The sequence below is a fragment of the Pinus tabuliformis genome, chromosome 8, assembly GCF_031772625.1.
Source record: "Pinus tabuliformis cultivar Carrire ecotype Pingquan chromosome 8, CPIR1, whole genome shotgun sequence".
Classification (NCBI taxonomy): domain Eukaryota; kingdom Viridiplantae; phylum Streptophyta; class Pinopsida; order Pinales; family Pinaceae; genus Pinus; species Pinus tabuliformis.
In genome coordinates, this window is record NC_142294.1 from 587,422,224 (window position 1) to 587,439,356 (window position 17,133).

Genomic DNA, 17,133 nt, shown 5'->3' on the forward strand with positions numbered 1-17,133 from the left:
GTATACTAGAGATACAGATCTTACTCTTCATGCATATACAGATGCAGATTGGGCAGGAAGTGTTGATGATAGAAAAAGCACTAGTGCTGGTGAATTCTATATGGGTTCCAGGTCAGTGTCTTCGTTCAGCAAGAAACAAAGTTCAATTGCATTATGTACAGCTGAAGCAGAATATGTGGCTACTGCATCTTGCTGCACACAAATACTTTAGATGATGCAAACATTGCAAGACATTCAGATCACATGTACTCCACCCATCTCCATTCTATGTGATAATACAAGTGCCATCAGTATTTCAAAGAATCCAGTCATGCACTCAAAGAACAAGCACATACCCATCAAATACCATTTTCTACGTGAACAAGTGCTTGATCAAAAGGTAAAATTGGAATATGTTCCCTCCAAAGAACAGGTTGCTGATATATTCACTAAACCACTACCCAAAGAGACATTTGAATATCTCCGACAAAAGTTGGGAGTAGTTGTTGGATCATCCTACTGTTAAATCAATTTTTTTAGAGAAAGGTTATTATACGCATGTTTCATGAAGTATAGTCACGTACACACGTGGGTTTCTGTGGGTCAAGGAGTGTATATGTTTTTTCAGACAAACAAAGCAGTGGGTTAGGCTCTGATATTGGTGCTCCAACCGATATTGGTGATTAATATGCTCTGTTCATTAATTTTATTTGACTGACAAAGATGCCTTGATCATTGACCTGTTAAACAATGCATAGGTAGCACCAGTTCAGGGGGAGCATTAGCCCTCACGTACATCCAGCATTGTTGGCATTATGGTTGGTGAGTTGAGCTATAGCTTCAGATATTTATACCATGTGGCTCAAGTCATGTAAAAGTCTAGGGTTTGATATGTCTTCTCATACATTTGAATGAGTCCTCTTGGAAAAATGATGTAACTTATATCCCCACTTTATATGGGATGAATGATGTAATATTTATTGTTTTTGTCATGTATAAACAATTTGTATATCCCCACTTGGTTGGGTGGATGAGTCAAATTTGGTATATCCCCACTTGGTTGGGAGATGGATGTATGTATGAGTCATTGGTTATAGGAAGGTCATCCTCACATAATTGAGTTATAGAGTCATGCTATTCTTTTAGAAAATCTTTTTGCAGAATTTTCTTGTGCTCAGGGGGAGCATGGACAGTTTCAGTGCATCTCAGCATGTACAAAAGGGGAGCTCAATCAGAGAATTCATCATGTACTCAAGGGGAGCATGACCAACATAATGTATGTCAATGGGGGAAATTATCTTGGTCCACCCTTTGCCACTGATGTCAAAGGGGGAGAGTGACTTGGTGTTGTTGTTGCCATCAAGTCCAAAGGAGGAGATTGTTGGCATTATATAGGTGTTTTCATTGATGGCAACTCACTCAGATGAAAGATCACAGTATAGCATGTCAACAACAAAGAATTACAGATCAGACTACAAAGAATGAAGAAAGAGAGGTATACGCAGGTTCACTGAACACAAGTAGTGTATACATACACACGCACTTTCACAGAAGGAAAAGTGTGTATATCTTGGAAAACTAAGTTTTTGGTCCGAGGTATTTGGTCCAAGGTATTTTGATCCGAGGTATCGGTCTAAGGTATTTGGTCTGAGGTATTGACCCTAGGTATTTGGTCCAAGGTATTGGTCCTAAGTGGTTTTGGTCCATGGTACTGAGAAAGGTCTAAAACTATATAAGGAGGAGAATATCATTAGGCCACGCGTGCAAGTATTGAATATCTGATGAAGTGTGAGATCTAGTATGCAACTTATTGGCTTATGGTGTTGTGCTTGATCTGAACCAAGGATAAACCTTAGCGGTTGATGAGGGGTAAGATCTAATGATGCATCGGGATCTTAAGGCTTGAAATTAATTATCATTATGTGGTTTGATCATGTATATTCTAGATCTGAATACTGGCGCATGTGTTATCCTGTAAATATTATGATCTGGGTATAACTGAAGTCCGGAATAACTGCAGAATTATGAATTAATATTTGCAGATGTGTGCGCTGGTTAGTTGTGATAAAAACGCGTATACACAGTAGTTCGACACATGGAAGTAGCGTATATCTTATAAAGTATGTTTCAGTTGTTTATGTTTGCTGTTGTAGAGTTCTTGGTTTTGGTTTGGATTTTGGTGACTATATTCTGGTAACAATATTCCGAATGATCAGATTGATTGTGATTTGACGATGGGTTGTCAAAGTGATTGATTGATTCAGTTGTGGTTGATTCAGAAAGTGATGATTGATTTTCAGTGATTGGTTGATGCAGATGTATTTGATTATTGGATTGCAGTTATGATGTTGTTGATGGATCTAGTCTAAAAATTTATGAAACATGGTCCTTGGAGGAAGAAAGAAGGTCGTAGCCTTCTATAGGTCATCACCTACGTACTAGTAAACATATCGGCTAGTACAATATTTAGGGGGTTATAGCTCCCTTCCAGTAGTAGCTGGAGAACAAGAAAAGGTTGTAACCTTCTGCAGGTAAAAGCCTACGTACTGGTATGAGTCTGCACCAGTACAAGAGTGTAAAAAAAAAATCTTATTATTAAAAGAAGACAGAGACGACATCAGTAGGTGGTTTTTACCTGCATTGGGTTTCCACCTTATATCTTGGTGTTCATGTGTGTTGCTTATGTGTGATGCTTTATTCTACTTTTACTGCACTGTCTGATAAATCTCTGATATATTGTTTAAAGTTCAATGCATGATAAACCGGCTAAATCAATAGTTCTTTGCATATACGTTGGTTGCTTTAAGTACAGTCACGTGTACATGCTTGTTCACTTAGCTGAAGTAGCGTATACAAATCTATTTGGGAAACAAAATTATTGATCTAATAATACTGATTCACCCCCCCTCTCAGTATTATTTCCAACAGAATGATCATCTATAAATGTGACATAACATAGATGAACTCCAAGTTATTTAGGAGTCATAGGGCCACCATAAATAATAGGGAATGAGATCCAAAATTTCTTTGGACAATGAAGCACTGCTTCCAAATGGTCTCTTCGTATTCTTTCCCAATGCAGATCACTTACATACTACTTCATGATCTTCCTTCATATTAGGAATTCCATCTACTATGGAACTTAGAGTTGGAAGTATTTTGAAATGTAGATGACCAAATATTCTATGCCAGATTTCATGCAGGTTAATTTCAATGTGAACTAGGGCTTCAACCATAGTAGATATCAGCCTGTAGAATCTCCCTTCTTGAATGCCAATGGCTTTAGCTTGATATATAATTGAGGATTTACTGGATATAATGATTTTTCCATTAATGAAAGCTAATATATCACCCTTATCTTCTAAAATTCAAATGGAAAGTAAGTTCTTGGCAAATCTAGAACAAATAGAATGTTTTTTAGGCAAATGTTGCTTCCATCCTCCAACTTTATGGAGGCCGATCCAATACCTTTTACGGGATATCTCTTGTTATCTACAAGTTCCACTGAATAACTGGGTTTTTGTTTTGATAAGGTATTCAATTGTTTGGAATGGCCAATCATCTGCCTTGATGGACCACTATCAATTACCCAAATGTCTTCATCTTGGAATGTGCCACACAGAGCTGAGAAGAGACCTTCATCCTTTTCTTTGATTGATACCTTTGTTAAGGAAACTAAGATACTCCAAGATTTCTTGATACCTACCTTGAGATGGCTTCCAATATTCTTGATGAACTTCTTCACTATAGAGGAGATCTTCATGATGCCCTTAGATAACCTTAGCTTTGATACCATGTTGAGAATTCAATAGGAAATGAATGTGTTAATTATATTTAACTTGATAATTTTTTGTGTTACCTTTCACGTTATTAGATTTAATCATTATTATTATAATGTGACATACATCAAACAACTACCAAAACAATAAGGAAAATGAAACATTATATAGGCTACAAACCAGGGCCAAAACCACTCCTCTTGAGGGGAAAACCCTTAAATATCTTCTCTTATTATAGATCCTTCAATTGATGAATACCATGACCTAGAGACTCAGAGAAATACCATCCAAGATTAATATCAACTCATCTTCCTACTGCAAGAAATTCGGCCTCCTACTGCAGATCTAAAGTTTTTATTGCTCGACAATTGTTACTGCTCCCCTAGAAGACTTTGAACTTCTTCTTAGAGCCTCTTACTCCCTTTGGTTTCCTTACATTGATATTTAGGGCTAGATATATACCCTAAGTGACCTTTTCTTGACTTATTTCTTCTACTCCTTCCAACATCGAAATAGAGATGACCCTTATGAAAAAAAACCCTAGCTTTGACTTGCACCTAGGAGAGAGAATTGGCTGAAGCACTTCGACTTCCTTCGACCACTTCTTCATCCTTATTCCTTGATCTCTTCTTGTCCTCTTCCTCACATAGAATAAGAAATTATTTAGTGATCCTTCGGAGGATGATTTCCTCTCTTTATATAGGCGTATTCAAGGGTAGATATGGCTCTTCATTTATGCCGACTTGATCTTGGAGGGAATTTCAACACTTTAAAGGCAAAAGTAAATTTTCTTTACAAGATAAAATGTGCCCATTAGAATCTTCAATATATGCCAATGACTCTTAGACCTAGGAAAAACCATAAAATCACTCAATGGTTGCTTGATCTATAAAATAAAAGAACTTGAGCATGAAACCCATGCTACAAATAATAATAATTTCTTTTCATTTTATAATTTACAAGAATACATTTCATATTTATGAAGACCAAACCTAGTTACACATTTTTCAACACAAGGGGTCTTGAGGAATACCACTACACTGCTACAACTTCATATAGATGCATAGTAGCGCCTCAGGGAGTTATTGAGGATGTGATGGTCTTCATTAACTCCTGGGAGAACCCCACTGATTTCCTTGTCGTCTAGCCCAAAACCAAGTTTAATGGTTATTGCCTCATCCTAGGAAGACCTTGGTTGGCCATTTCTAATGGGTACATTAGTTGCAGCACTATGAATATGACCATCAAGAATGGACATCTATTAAAATATCTTGTGTTATACGCTTCTTCTCAACCTTATATTAAGCATGGCTTGCCCTTATGGTTAGAGGATGAAGAAGAGGAAAAGTTTTATCAAACATCCCTCTACTCAGTTTGTACACTATATATTGTTGTAGGAGGGAGGTGGCTTGATGAAGATGACCTTATTAACCATATATTACAAAATCAACCTCCTACTACCATACCAATGGACAAATTGATGAAAGAATATGAGATGAACCCACGGATTGATCTGTTCTCTATTGACCCTAATCTAGATAATGCTATGGTTGTACAAAGTATCCCATTGAGAACTCTAAAGATCAACCCCTCTCTCTCAGTTGAACAGGAAGAGAAATTATGCAATCTGATGAGGCAACACCTTGATGCTTTTTCTTGGGATGATAAGGAAATTCAAGTTTTTCATACCTTAGTTTGTACTCATCATATCTAGATCAAATAGGGATGAAATCCTATGCGCCAACCATAGAGAAGGATAAGTCCAGCTCTTAAGGACATTGTGAAAGAGGAATTACAAAATCTACTACATTCAAGGTCAATATACCCCATTTCAGATAGTGAGTGGATGTCCCCCCTTGTCATAGTCCCCAAGAAAAATGAGAAGTGGAGGATTTGTGTTGATTACCGAGAACTTAACAAGGCCACAAAGAAGGACCACTACCCTTTTCCTTTCATTAACTAATTCCTGGATGGCCTTGCAGGAAAGAGATTATTTTCCTTCCTAGATGGATTTAGTGGGTACAAAAAAATACATATTGTTAAGGAGTAAATCTACCTCAAGCTGAGAAAGGTAGGATCTAGGGTAACATCAAACCATGCTTAACCTGGTAGCTAGCCCTACCAAGTCGAGAGAGGGCTCTCTCCTTGTCAATCTCAGAAAAGATAGCCAATGAAAGCTTTAGATTACTAATGTAATGACTGATTTTAGGCTAGGTATGTGTACAGAGGAGTTTGATTGAATTTGATGATGTTTTGTTTTCTCAAATGTGAAAGGCAGATTTAGGCCTAGGGAATGAGGGTCAGTTTTGCAGAGATCTCTATGGGGAAAGGTAGGAAAGTGATTTGGTACTCCAAATTTAGTGATATGGAGAGGTTTTAGATAGATGAGGAGTTGAAAAGGGCATGAAGAACTCAGGGATCCTTTTCAATCAGCTGAAAACATAGATAACTAAGTAAACCCTAGGTAGAGCACTGCACTCTCAATGTATTGTACCTTTATCCTTGTTTGATTTAGGTAAGATGAAATAAAGAGAGATATGGCATACATAAAACACATGTATACTAACAATTATAGAAGAAAACGTAATACCAAAGCAAGATGCCACATGAATCCCATAAAGTGTTGCAAACCACTGGTCTATTCCTTAACCAAACTGCTAAAACAAGTATACAATAAGCTCCAAGCTTTCCCAAAAGTCCAATCATGCTAATGACTGAAAAATTACAAGATATAGGCAACCAACAACTCATCCTAGCCTTTAGGGATCGAGATCATAAGATTAGGAGCTGTTCCAACAAAATATAAACTGAGAACTAAAATGTAGGCAGTGGAACAGCTTGCCTCTAAAAACTAGGAAATTGATTCATTCAGTTGCAAACTGCCTTTTCATGGATGAATCTATCTCTAAGAGTGAAAATTTAGTATAATTACATCAAAATCCATCAATTCATATTAAATTACATCATGAGTTTGACATTTAGAAGAAGAAAAGTCAAATTGTCAAGAAACTAGGTGAAAAACAGAGTATTTTTGGTCAAACTGAGCAAAATTCCTCCAATGCGCCGCCCTGATTTCCCTATGCATAACGCCTTTTTGTAGCTGACTTTGGAGGCCTTCCTAGTGTCCAAATTTTCTCCAAGTGGGATTTTTCAAAAGGTCTACCTATCTACTTTCCAAAACAAGTGTAATTTTTGAATTTGGCCTCCATTTGCCTCTCCACAACCGAGTTCTCCCAAGATTTCTTCTTGTGTGTCAAAAAAGGGGCAGAAAGGTCATTTTTGGGGTGTTTTTGACCTTTTTGGAAGCCCAAAACCTGTCAAAATTTTTTGGCCATTTGTGAGCATGCATATTTTTTCATGAAAAACCAAAATATGTTGAGTTTTCCTCAAAAGGATGTCTCCGTCAAAATCAAGCGCCAGGTCGCGCATCACATTGGGCAGAAAAGCCTGTTTTTAAGCCAAAAATTCAAAAATTACAAAAAGTATCCCAAATTTTTTGAAATTTAAGCTGAGTGTCCTCCATTAAGTGTTATGCTGGGTCAAGCAAGTCTCAGCCAAGATTTGAAGTTTATCTTGTACTTTTTTACTCCTTGATGCCTTCTTCAACTTGGCCTTCAAGTTCTTGATTCTTGCTTGGGACACCATATTTCTTGAAAAGTAGTGATATGCCATGTTTCTCTACATATTTTTCTCATTGATGGCCTTCTCCAACATCCTCAACAAGTGGATATTTTTCCTCTCCAACCAAGGCTCATGATCAGCATTTATTTCTTGTTCAAGTGTTGTGAACTTGACCTTCATCCTTTTGGCAGCTTGCCAGTTTTCTCATATGTTTCTCAGCTCCATTATGGTCTACTAATCCTCTAGCTATTTGTTTCTTTGCTCCAAATATTTTAATATCCACTTGGCTCTTTGTAGGTTGAGAGACAAATGTTGAATGTCAGCTTGTTGCTCCTAGATGATCATTCTAAGCTTTGAGCTTTGTCAGCCCAAATCTGTGTCATCATCCTGAATAAGAATAAAATCTGTCTCCTTGCCTCCTGAAGGCCCCTCATCCTATAATGGCTACTTTCCCTTGTCCTATACCTACTCTGTTGATGGAAGAAGTGAGACCCCTTCCACCCCAGGTGGAGATAATACTTGCTTTGCTTCCGCAAACAACCTTCTAGTGCCCTTTCAATAGGTGACAAATACTGGCACACTAGCGGTTTGTGTCTCATGAAGCTCCTGCTGATGTGAAGGTCCACCTGTCTCATGAAAAGTTGCTGGAGGCACTTGAGGAGTGGTGAAGACCTCATGTGAAATGAAATCCTCCCATGAGATGTTCTGTAAACCAAGCTAATGCATGACCACAATGTTGATTAGTGAAAAATGATATATGGTATTATGCTACTGCTGAGGAGTCTTCTTTTGCATTAAGGTGGTCATATTCTCAATGTTTTGATAGTTAACGTAGGGGAGGTTCATCATTGTCACCCTAGTGAAGTGCATCAACAATATGATATGGTAGGCATACAAGCGAGAAAACCGGCCCTCATAGCTGAAATACTTAATTATGAGTTTCATCAAGGGAGCATATGAGTCTTTCAGATACCGGAAAGGAAAAACTCTGCTGAGATGTCTCAAATAGCCAGCCTTGATGTAAGGCTCATAATGTTCCTTGTTAATCTACTACCTCTTATTCCACTGCTCACCGACATTGGGAATGCCAGTTGCTAGAGAAAAATACTTTGGTGTCAAGCTGAATGTCACACCTGCTAGAGTGACTTGGTCATCTTGAAGATGGAGGACAAACAACCTAGCCAACTCATGATGGTATTGGACTCTCTCTACCATCTCATAGAACTGATAACAGGATTGGTGTTGAAAACATGTGACAGCAAGAGGATAGGCTTGCAGCTCGGCAAGTGAAGTAGGTTCCTCTCGTATATGTTTGCCACCCTTGTGAGGTCTTCTTGGTGCATGCATTTCTCTAGGAGAATCATTGTTTGTCTCCTCATCTCGGTCATAGGAGCGATCAGACTCCATGTTTGCTAGTGTGTGAGGTTTCTTAATGAGTATGAAGAGATTTATGGTGTTTTCAGTTTTCTGCTACCAAGTATGAGAATGTATGAGAGACTGTGGAGGGAGAGGGTATGAGGGGTTTTGGGAATGATATTGACAATTTTTTTGGGAAATAGGGGGTTTAGGGAAAGCAATTAGGGTTTAGGAATTTGTAACTAGGGTTTGGGATAGTGGGAGTTAGGGATATGGGAATTAGGGAATTTTAGGAATATGGGAATTAGGGAATGAGTGGATGAAACTAAAAAATGAATGGAGGAGTCAAAGAGTGAGGGAGTGATGGAGTGGACTTGGTAGAAAAAACACAAATGCAAACCCTAGGCAATTGTTTTTGAGCAAAAATTGCAAAGAGGTAGGGTTTGAGTTCTATCACACTAAACCACCATAAATTTTAAGAAAAACTCTTTCACTAGCAAGGAAAGAAGGCTTGACTTACTTGCACACCATAGGATTGAGCAAATTTGGAAATTTGAGAGAGTTTATGGGCAAAATCAGGCTTGCAGCTCTACGCACCGTGCCACAAACCCAATGCGCCGCACCTTCTATATGTGTCACGCCAATGTATTTTTTACATTGTGGAGGGCAGCCCAATGCGCCGCACCAGCTCTATGCACCGCACCCATGATCCAATGCACCGTGCCCCTGAACTTGCATAGTTTTGCTTCAAACTCGCTCCCTTTCTCCAACACGACCTTCTCTTACTCAATACTTCTCCTTTGAATGAAAATGTGCTCTTTGAACATGACCAATGAGTTATATAAAAGAGATTTTGGTTTTTCACTCATAAAACCTGTTAGCTACCTATACCAATAGGTTTCATATTTCATGATTGGCAATGAAAAGTTCCAAATATGCTCTGCTTTGATGATGCAAAGATCACATATTTCCAAGAGAATACAATCTGTGCTTATAGCTTGATGTGGACTCAATTTTGATGGATGGTCCAACAGCCTAATCTGGATCATGCCATGTTTTAAATTTTCAGTTGTAGAATAGAGAAAGAAGTCTATCCAAACTGTTTAATCTTGGCAGACAAGTAGTTTAGGTAGAGAAGAAAGGCTCCCAACTGCTTAATCTGGGACCTTGGAAGAAATAAGGGTAGCAGTAGATAGAGAATCAAAAGGAAAAAGCCAAAGAAAAGAAAAGGCAAATAAGGGTCTGCAAGCCTAAGTGCACCCTCCAAGAAGAAATAAAAAATGCTAGGCAGGTAGATGGGTAGGCAGATGGGGTTGCAGAAGTGTCATTCCTTACAATTGAAGGTGTGTTAGCCTTGTTCACAAAGCAAAATCAATGAAGTGAGAAGGTGTTCTTCTCCATCAGGTTGCAGCAAAGCAAAGAAGCATGTCTAACTTCCCACTTATCCCCTTTCCCATTCATTACTAATATCCCCTCATCAGCTGAGATTCATGGAAGAATTGGTGGTTTTATGGTGGTTCTTAGTCCTATTAGAAGCCACATTTCTTGTCTAAAACTCTTTTCATTTTGATCTACTCCCTAAGCTAAGTTATTTTCAAATAAACTTAGTATTATCTCCCCTCATCCACTCCTTTCATCCATATTAACCCTAACTCTATTATATAATTCCCCTATGTTACCCTTCCCCCTAGTATTATAACACCATGGTGTATAAACCCCAAACATTGTATAAATATCCCTCCCCTTGGCATTATAGCCATATGTTCTCTGTCAGGGGTCAAAATGGCATCTGGTCACTTTGATGAACCTAAGTCTAAACCCCCCTCCCCCCTTCTGAATTCATTTGGCCCATTAAAACCTTCCTTTGCTGAGAGAACCTTATAAAAGACCCATTTTTACCCATACCCACTTTAAATTGCAAAATAATATCAAAACCCACTTTTGTTCACTTATCCAAAGTGTCGGGGCCGCATTATTTTTGCATTGGAAAACATTACAAAATACCGTATCCCAAAAGATTTTCCGCCGAGCACAAATCCCGAAAGAAGTATTATTTTAATCCCGCCCCCTTCCGTATTGACCGATCACCTCATCAACCCGTCAACCGTCCGATCGAGCACTTTTGATCGGACGGCCATTATACATATCGGGTTGGGCCCGACGTCCGACAGTTAGCACCCGAGAAACTGTCAGAGGGTGACGTCAGGCCTCTGCCATGCATCGCCCTCACAATCTCTCAGGTTGCCCTCTGACAAAACCGTCAGCGTATCTTAGGCGGTCCGAGAAAACCATTACCGCCTTTTCTTTGCTTACCACCAGTTTTGCCATGCCCGCGTCAGGACCACGTCACTGCCACCCCGCCGCCACATCAGCTCCTTCGTCCGCCCCCGCGTTGATATGTCTGCCACTTCACTGTCCCCGTGGACCAATCATAGCTCGCCACATCACCCGATGACGTCATGCTGACGTCATCCGACCTTGACCCCACCTGATGACGTCATGCTGACGTCATCCAAAAACGCGCCAATATGCCAAAAATCCATATTTAGGCCAATTTTCGCGTTTTTTCATACTTTTTGCAAATTCGCTGTTGCTTTCTCTGCATGGTTTCTTCACGTCCAAACTTGCACCACCTTGCTGAAATCGATTTGGAGACCTCCGGCGCGCCATTTCTACATAGATTCGTGACCGTTGCTCGCTGTTTACCAGGTATTTACCTTTGTAAATCCTTCATATGCCTAATTTGTCTGTGAATTCCCTCAAAAAGCTTAAGAGACACCGAAACTTATAATTCACCGGCGAAATCCTTGTGCCTAGCCCCCATTTACAACTGTGAGGTCGAAAAGCACCAGCTGAGCCTTGTTTGCCCACATTTTCATAAGAAACTGTACTCTGTTCGCGCAATCGCGAACCAGTCACTCAAACTGTACATACCTGCTAAAAGAGACAGATTGATACCAGACATTGGTCTTATTTACACTTCAAAGCAATATTTCAAATTGCTGCAGCTGTTCATTTGCCCTCTATTCCTTGAAATTCACACTTCCATTGTAAAGAAACTCCTCCGGGTTGCTCTGATCATTCAGAACCAGTTTACATACAAATCTGAAGCCTTATTAGCTATGGAGACACCAATAGCCCTGAATGTTCAGCCTCTGAATGCCCCTCACAGGGAGATAGCATGGAAAGCCCTGGGAGATGTAGATTATCAGATGTTAGATTGGTTTCCAATGGGTTCCAAGTTCAATATTCACATGCTAAATGAATTGAAAGACCAACACCTAAATGGAGCTGATATTTTAGGGATTTGGGACTCAAATTTGCCCATCTACAACCTCCCTCAAGTCAATGCCCTTCCAGACTTGATCCATAAATGCTAGGAATGCTATGATCCTTGCCAGAGAGCTGTTCTCAGTCCTACAGGCTCAGTTTTGTTCTTTATCACCCCAGAAACCATAAATGAGATGCTGCATTTCCATACTGCAAGGCCATTAACCCCTCTTTCCATGTTGGATTTAATAAAGAAGGGGAGTAATCTGTCAAGTGCCCAGATTACCAAAATTAACCAGTTATTTGTACAGCCAAGCTCTGAAACTATAAGGAGTCCTCCTATTGGATATCACTACCTGAATGACCTGGGCAGAATGCTAGTGGATTTGACCAGCTATGCCCTGGGATACAAGGGAATTGAGGATATTGATGACACTATAATGGCAAGGCTGTCCATGTTTTCTCCTAGAAAGCCTCCTGCTGTACACTATGACTATGCCACTTATATTGCAGAGAAGATCCATGAACAACTAATGAATCTACCAAGGGAAAGGGTGTTCAGATACACCTCATACATCTACCACCTGTTCTTGTTTTATCAGCCAGACAGTTTCTCCATTCCCCTCAAGAAACTTAATGCCCAGGGGAATCCAAGGTCAGTTGTGTTTTGGACTCCAGTTTTCCATCATGTTTCTCAATCGCCATACACATACTGTGAATTTATAGACCTGTTCATTCACCCAGCTATGACATTGCTGTATGGTGTCCCTCCTCCAAGGTTAACCGATGACATGCAGAGAATTCTCCATCTCTCCAAATCCTACAGCATTGGTGATTGGTATTTTTACCAACACCACACAGTGATCAGAGTATATGGCTGTGAATTGGACCCTTACTGGCTGCCTAGATATGTCCCTATGAGACTGTTTGCCCTAGAATACTTCAGGCAGTTTGGTTATGCTGACTACATCCATTTCCAAAGCAAAAACAAGAAGGTACAACTGAAGGTAAGGAGCCAGCTAGGCCCTTTTTTGTACAACAAAAGAGAGGAGGGATGGAAGGAGGCAGATATGATCCTAGCAGGCCTTAAATTGCAAACCAGTTTCAAATGGTCACCTTATGACCGTAATCATTTTATTTCCCTCAGGAGGATAAAACACAAATTGGGTAACTATTTACATGTTAGGCTGCCTCATATTGAAAAGTATGCAAATTCTTTAAGCTGGAAAGAGGGCACTCTAGAAGAGCCAATCTCTAGAGAGAAGATACTAGAGAGAGAGGCCAGGAATATGCAAAAAGAGGCTGACTTGGAAACTTGTGGACAGGTTTCCTTATCATATCAAAGGCAACTTGGAGCAGCTACCTCTTCTTCAACAACACATCAGCAAGCTGCCATGGACACTCAACAGACAGGCAGCAAAGGCAAAGGAAAGCAGGTGGAACAAGAGCAACCACCTCCCATGACTGAAGACCAAACAAATAAAGAGATGGAATAGCAAGAAGAAGTGCAGCAGCAGGTAGAGCAACAACAACAACAGGAATCACAGCAAAGAGTAGGGCAGCATGACAGAGAGCAGCCTACACATCAAGAAGGGGCAGTTGAGGCCCCAATTCTCACTGAGCAGCAGGCTCAAAACATAGTACCTCCTAGGCAAGAAGCTGTTAATGAAACCTCAGTCCTCCAAACTCCACAAAAGGAGGATGTAAGCAGGAAAAGGGATAGAGAGACTCCCTTGACTACATCAACAAGTCATGGTGAGAAGAGGCATAGGATGAATCCCCTTTCAGAGGAAGAGATGCCTATAGGGCAACCTTTGGGTATGGGCCCGCCCAGTTTGGAGGCATCTACAAGTTCCTTCCAACAGGAACAAGAGAGGACAGTGGGAGGAGAAGTCAGCTCCTCTAGCCAGCAGAGAGAGGGTGAACTGAGCATTAAACAACAGTTCATTGAAATAAATAAAAGGAATGAACCCATAAAAATACAGATGTATAACCATTTGCTGAAAATGGCTCCCACCAACCAGCAGCGACTGATGTCCGCATATGATGTCCAGGAGGGCAAGATGATCATGACTCACTTCATACCAACTACTTTGCAGCCACAGTCCCCTTCAGATTACTTGAGGACCAATCTTGAGGTCCTGGCCAAGGACATCCACCCAATGGACAAAATTGAATTGCATAAGCAAACGGGTGAGATGGTCTATGCTTCCTTGGCAGACGAGACATTGGATAACTACAGGCTAGAAAATAGCCTTAACAATACAGCTGCCCAACTTGAGTTGGAAAGGGCATCCTCACAAGCAAAGGACAACAGAATAAGGTCCTTAGAAGATATAATTATTGAGATTGGGCATGACCCCAAAGATATCAAGGGCATACAAGAAATATTAAAATTGAGGGATGCAGATATGGCAGCTTTAAGGAGAAAGATCAAACTCCCAGCCACAATTCACCCTCAAACAGATGAAGTAGCTCAGCAAAGGCATGATCAAGATGCCACAGCTTTGCTGGTGTCTCTCTACAAGCAGCTTATCCAGACACAAGAAAAGCTGGGAGAATCAGAGGCTGCACAGGCAGCATTACAAGCAACCCTAAAACAAAGAGAAGAAAGTCAGACCTCCCAGCCTCCTCCTCAAATCATTAACCTTGAGGAAGTTGCTCCAATTACTATTCCTCCTCCTCAACAGACTGAAAAAGCAGCACCATCTACTTCAGCACCACCAACAACAGAGCAGGCCCCTAGCTTGGATATGCAAAAGTTAAGAAATGAGATTCAGGCCCTGGAAGCTCAAATGAAATAACTGAATGAGACCAGGGAGAAATTGGCCAAAGTAAATGATAGATATGACAAATCCAAGCAGTCTGTGGCAGAAAGGGGTAGGGAGATAAAAGCCCTCAAAGACAGGATCAAAGAGCTAGAGAATGAGCTCAAATTAGATAAGGTTGTGGCTAAGCTTAAAATAGTGTTGTGGGCTAATATTGGCCAATCTATTAATGACCAATGGCAGTATATTGAAACAATCCATGAGAAGTTAGAGCTAATTCCAAAAGCACAGACTGAAATTCAGAGATCAAGGGCTGCTCTAAGCAATATGCCTGAAATTGCCACCAGGATGATTAATGTGCTTAACAATAGAACAAGTACTCAGTTTGCTACCATGGGAATTTCAAACAGAACTGAGCACATTCAGTTGATCGAGAGGGTTCTTACACTGAGAAACTTGGTGCAGACATTAGAGAGAAGAACCCAAGACATGCAGACTGAGGTAAACAGGTTTATGGAGAAATTTCAGGTATTACAAAACAGAGGGCTCCCTAGCTTACTGAACAGCGCAGGGAGACTGTTCACACATGAGCAGTATGCCAAAAGGGTTAATGCATTTGCCACAAGTCAGATCAATGAGAAGCCCAGCACCTCAGAGGAAATAGGGCCAGCCACAGGACAGACTCTCTACAACAAAGTAGAAAGTTTATTTTTTATAATGAATGAAATTAAACACTTGTTTGAAGTGCCTCCCAATTTTTATAAATATACAGAGGCAGAGGAGACTATGGATGCAATTCTCAGGCATCAACTACCTACACAAGAATGGTGGACTAAGGCAATACAGATGATTTTATAAACAGAAAGCCATTCAATAAATTTTGTTCATGGAAAATACAAATTGTCATACACAAGACAGTTTAAAGGAATCAGCATGCGTTGAAGATTAAAGCTGAGCCAACTCAGCAGAATTTACGGCCAACAAAGCAAGGTGAGAAGCTACAGGTGTCCAGGCCGAGAAACTCCAGCAGAGCAGCTCCAAAAGCACATTTCTCAGCATTTATGCAGATCACTCCAACCGACTCAGTGGCCTCCAAAGGCCAAAAATATATTCTGACAGGAATAAAGATGCATTTACTTTGTATTCAATGATGTAATAACTTTCTTATCTAATATCTTGAAAAGTTGGTGAACGTATTCATTTCTGAGATAACATAGCACTTAGATATTTTGTAATAATGTTTGTATATATTTGCCCCTCGCACAAGCTTGCAGGGTTGTTGTTGATTTCTCTTGAAGAAGTTCTTATGTTGTAATCCTTTTAGAGTTTAATAAAGAAAGTGATGGAATTTCTCGGAGTTCTAAAGTGTTGAATGCGTTCTGGTGTCTGTTGAAAAACTGCAGGATTCCTGTGTACCTCACAATACAATAAGTTTTTTTGTAACTCTCTTTATGTGTTTCAATCTGTTACAATCCATATATGTTTCTAATTTCTAAGTGTTTAGCAACAAAGAAAAAGAATAACCTTCAGGACTTATTCATGCAATACCCTGAGTTCAATCTATGTTGTTAATGAATGTTTTCTTCAGCTATAATCTTGATAAGTGTAATTCTTAATTGCTGCACTTTCAGAACATATCTTTCACAGTGACCTTTGTTTCAGGAATTCAAGTTTGCTCCTGAGCAACATGTTTCACTTTCACATCACCAGCTTAATGGAGAATTCTTAATTGCTTTCTGTTAGCTGACCATACATCACCACTTAAGTTTAAATTTTGTTTGTTTGAGATACCCAATAGGCCCTGCAGTCTGAACATCATCACTCCAGCATTTCAAAACATTTCACAGCTCTAGACTCCATTTCCCAATGATATACTACCGTCTGAATGCTACATCTTAAGCACTGAAAGAAGTCCTTCAACCAAAACATAAACCAAAAACCTGAGCATAATAGCTAGCCTAAAACACTATCAAAGCAGAGACACATCACAAAGAGAGAGCCCTCTCTGGTTATAGTTTGGCTAGAAATTGTGATCCAAAGATTGGCTAGTGGTTACCCCGGCCGTATTCCCTTGGGAGTCATAGGGAACAACCTGGGTGCTAACAAAACCCACTTTTATAATGTTTGCATTGTGACTTACTTTTTCAACTTTGCTTTTGGGCAATTTACTTCGTTTTTGCCTCTGATGAACTGAATGATTTGATTTTTTGTTTTCCTTGCAAGGGATGGAGTTGTTGAAGCTTGGTAAGGTGACCAGGGTTTCCATTTAAGTTGTTTACATATGAAAAAATTGAAATTACATCAAATTTATACATAAAAACATAAAATACTCTATTTTTCCTCAAAATAGGGTTTTGAGG